Genomic DNA, 5,132 nt, shown 5'->3' with positions numbered 1-5,132 from the left:
CAATCAATGGGGCACAGACATAGCAGGCCAATCAATGGGTTGTGTATTACCATAATATTAGTATTAACATGAATTTATATAGCGCCTTCCAATTCCGTAGCGCTTTACAGTGGGTATTGAATGAGTAACGGGGACCTCTGAGTTCGGGTAGAGGTTCCCAAAAATTGTAGATCCTCAGGGCATCTCGTGACCAAGGACCCTTAGACAATCAACCCTTTTAGACAGCGTAATGCTGTGTGAGTAACTTGAACCGGGACTGGCAGTCCCTATGTGCCCAGCAGTCCAATAGTAGTATTCCAGCTGAATTGGATATAAGCGGAAGTATTCCAGTGACCATCATGTCCATAAATGTAAGGTACACTGAGCGCTACTGTCCATGAACTGTGGATAGGTATGCACATGCATACATGGATCTATTTGAATTATCTTAGCATATTATAGATTACCATCCTCATACCACGTGAAGGGTATTGTAATCACGGACACCCCAAGGAGTAGGGTTAAACAATAGCCAACACAATGACTCTCCCCAAGAACCTGATAAAATGTATATTATCAGCGTAGACTCGTCTTCCATATCAGTTTGAGTCAGAGCCAGGTCTGTATCTTATATATACACGCCATGGGCAGAGAATTCATACCAGAGTAGTCCCTTCTGCGACCTCACAGCTGGGCCAGAAAAAATATACACTGAGAAGGACATGAATCCAAGAGCATCCAAGACTGGCAATGTACACACCCTGTACCGAGCCTGTATAACTGCGTTCGTATACACCTGTTACTCGCAGAAATCTGCGATATACCCTGACAGAACGCACGGTAGTCAGCGATACGCACTGTCCGCAAAATTATCAGCGATCTGAGATACACACTGTCAGCAAAACTCACATGTCAGTAGTAAAACTCACAGCAGTCTGTGATACACGCTGTCAGGAAAACTAAAACTCGAAGTACACTGTCAGAACAACTAAATCTGTGATCTACACTGTCAGAAAGCGCACAGCGATCTGTGGTATATACTGTCAGTAAAACCTGCAGTAATCTGTGATACACACTGCAGTAATCTGTGATACACACCAATCTGTGGTATATACTGTCAGCATGATACACACTATCAGTAAGATTCACAGTAATCCAAAGAACCTATCAAGTGAGGCAAAGGATAGGAGCAGAAGAACAATAGATGAATAGAGCAAATAAATACTACTAAAACCTATAATATAAACACATAACCAGCTAGAACCATGGTACTTGGACATGGCCAAAACCAGTTGCCATAAAAGTATAAAAACGTGCTTACCCCTTATCTAAGTGGCGAACTGGCTCTGCATGCTGAGAGCCAGAATCCCAGCGTGGAAAAAAAACCATGCGGTCCACCTACCGTGGGAGGAAGTAGGGGCCGCGAGCAAGTGCTGGTCGGGTGCACGTGGCTCCTGAAGGAGCCAGCCGTTGTGAGGCAGCCATGTGCGCGAGCAGGTCCGGCCGCCGGGTACTCGCGACCGATCGCGAGCAACCCCGCGCGGTGACAGGCTCACACCGGAGCTCGGGGAGTCAGAGGAGACAGCCAAACGGCTAGTCTCCTGACACCCTGAGCTAAAGCGCCCGCTGCCCGCGGAGGGCGTAGGAAAGAGGGGGGGGGGAGGGGGGGGAACAAAAAAGGGGGGAGCGACCCTGGCAGCATCCCCAGAAACCCCCAGAAAAACCCCCACCGAAGGAAATCAGCCCCAAAGAAAACAGGGCCAACTAAACCAAAACAATAAGTTATAAAGCATATTAAATAGAAACGAAACACAACATGATAACTAAGTAAAATGCATAAGCCATAAAACTGATAACTACATATAATAAAAATAATATATAAAATAAATATATAGCCTATAAACTAAATAAGAGCAAACAATATATGTGTACATAATATGACAACAAAAGAAGGTATATAATATATAAAATAAACAAATAAAGTAACTATAAGCAGAAATATAAATCCTAATAAATCACAATAAATCCCAAAGCCACCCACTATAAGCAGGAGGCAGAGGTACTCTGACCTGTACTGATGCGGAGCAGCAAAGAAAGAGGAAATGATGCATGGGGAGGGGAGTTTTATAGTACCTAACTTTTTTCTGTGCTGCTGTGGAGTTCTAGTAAAGAGAGACTTAAGCAAATACGAAGCCTCCTGTCATGATATAAAATTAAATCATACATACCAATGTCCCACTTCGTTTTTACCTGAACACTAAATCTGACAAAACTATTTTCAATGAAATCCTTTTTTTTTAAATCAAATCTATACATAGGAATATGATATATTTTGGTCATTTTATGCCAGAAGTACAATATAGGCGATATCTATTTTTTTTTTATTTTAAATTCTTTATTTTCTTTGTGCAAGAAAAAGACATAACAGGCTTACAGTGCCTCAATAGTAAGAAAAACAGTTGTTCACATGGTTTAACAATAGTTAGGCATTGGAGGGTGTTGCACAGGCGATATCTATTAAACAGTGAATTGTAGAGAATTGAATTCTCAGCCCGGCCATCTTTGGTTCTAATTTAGCAAAATGAATTTAATAAGGCAAAATTGGGGACAGACAGGCAAATCGATCTCTCAGAGCCGGTGTACATTTATAAAACTGTTACTGGGTGAAAATAAACAGCAACAGTTCTGTCTGCTCATATCTATCAAAATTAATCACCTGCAGCACGAAATATACTGGCGGCAGGTAATTCATTCATGTCATAGGAAAAGATCAAAAATATGAAATATACTTTATAGCAGAAGAATTTACAATGTCAAAAATGTAAATGTGCTATTTTTGCTTAAAAAAAACATAATAGTAAAAAGTTTTTAAAAATAATATAAAATGTAAAAAAAACAAGTGAAAAAAAACCACTCGTAGATTTCTGAGTTTAGGTATCAGTGAGAGTAGCAATAAATTTAAACTCCAGTGGCCCTAGGTCAGTTCTTCTATACTTCTTTATGTGCGCACACTTTCTGAAATATTATTATGTATTTTATAAGGTATTTTATTTTTCTGAATATTGAAAATACACAATGAGAAAACAAATTAGAGTTTGAAATATTTCACATAAAAATAGTATTGGTGCAGTGACAAAATATATTTGTAGCAGAGGATCATGGGAATACATTCATTTGCATTTGCCATTTATCCAAGCACTGCCCACTAGGAGCACACCCAAACACAGACACTTCGAAGTCCATTCCAGCAATAAGGCACTGAGAAGCTGACATTCAGGGGACAATAAAAGGCTAAGCTCCTGTCAGTAACAGTTTGTAACAGGCGCATCTAGTAAATTTTGTGTATTACACCCACAATGCGTTTAAAGTACACCGATATCAATGGATCCTAACCGTACTTAAATTGGGAGATCAACATGCGTTACTTACACTACAACACAGTCCTTAATGTCTGCAGTCAATCCATTAACAGTAAACAAGAATATCTCCGTATTCACTGACTATATGATTTATCACTTTGATGAAGTATAGATCGGACTGTTTTAGGAGATATTAAATACTTATCTCTTCTTTTCCATCGAAAGCCACTATCACACGAGTGTAACTTATGTAACATCTAACCCTCCCCCTCTAGTGGTTCAACACCCACCTACTCTCTTGGACTGGTTAAGGATGCGTTCCCAACAAACCTCTCTCATCACGCAGACAGGGTAGCAACATTGCCAGCGGATCTGCTTAAGAACAGAGTGATATCCTCTACGATAATGTGAGGCTATATTAAAAATAATCAAAGCAACTACAGCACATGCACTGTAGTTGCTGTGAGAGAGTAGGACAGCCACCTGTAGGCAGAGATTCTGCGCTGCGGAATTGACAAGTGAGGGGAGGGACCATATCCTTTTTATTCATTTATTGAAAAACATGTTCCCTTTCTAACAATTCTGTTATCACAAGGTATAGAATCATAGTTCTTTCTCTCAATTTAAATAAAACAGGTGTGCTGCCCCACGACAGGTGCTCTTTAAAGGGACACTATAGGGACACTATAGTCACCAGAATAACTACAGCTTAATGTACATTATTGGCGCCAACGTATTCTGTATGATGGGCACTATTTCTCATTTTTGTTTTTTGTTTAATTTTCCAAATGATGTGGAAATTCAGGGAATTATTTATAAATAACAGCTGTCCTTAACATTTCTATAAATGGTGCAATCAGCAGCGACATTCCCCCCGCCCGCCTTCCCGATACGTAGGTTTTGGCAGCAGATAGAGGTCAATATAACTGTCAGCTTGGGAAATCGGTGTCTTACTAAACCAAGCATTCTGAACAGATTGTGTCGGATACACGTGTTCTTGTAATGTACTTTTAGTTAAATATAGGTAGTTCAAATACTGTACAACCTTTACAATAACAGTGATCTTTTAATTACACACATTTTCATACAATCATACAGGGCTATTCACTAACGTGAGAATTCAAGGTGAATTTTAACCCCTTAAGGGCACAACTTCTGAAATAAAAGGGAATCATGATGGAATATTTCCGTCATGTGTACTTAAGGGGTTAAACGTAAGGTTTAAAAAATAGTGAACTGGAAAAAATCTTACTATTCGGCTAATCGGACCTTGAATTTGAAATTCACTTTGAATTCTCACTTAAGTAAATAACCCTATTAGTGTTTACTTAGCACCCCAAAAGTCAGCCTGATACTCCTATTTCAGACATTTAGTAGGGATTGTGTGACGTTACCACGAGGGTCAGAGGTGAACATGCCGGCACAGAGTGTGTGCTACATGACGGTACATATTAATATTACAGTGTGTGTGCTACATGACGGTACATATTAATATTACAGTGTGTGTGCTACATGACGGTACATAATACCACTCTGTAGAGGATTACATTGTGTGTGCTATATTGCTACAAAATATATAGTTTAATTTTTTTATTTTATTTTTTATTTCGATCTTTAGCTTTATCACTTTGATGCAGAAACAAAACGTAAAACTGCAGCTACAGTATAAGTAAGCACAGTGGGCTGGCAAACAATCATTTGGGGCATTTACAATACAAAACAGAAATTCTGAATTCAGAAATAACTATTTATCATGTACGTAAATAATTATCTTTATCGAAATGACTTTGTTTT

The sequence above is a fragment of the Pelobates fuscus genome, chromosome 7 (genome assembly GCF_036172605.1).
Source record: "Pelobates fuscus isolate aPelFus1 chromosome 7, aPelFus1.pri, whole genome shotgun sequence".
NCBI classification, from domain to species: Eukaryota; Metazoa; Chordata; class Amphibia; order Anura; family Pelobatidae; genus Pelobates; species Pelobates fuscus.
The sequence above is the reverse complement of the archived record's forward strand: the minus strand, read 5'-3'. Positions refer to the sequence as shown.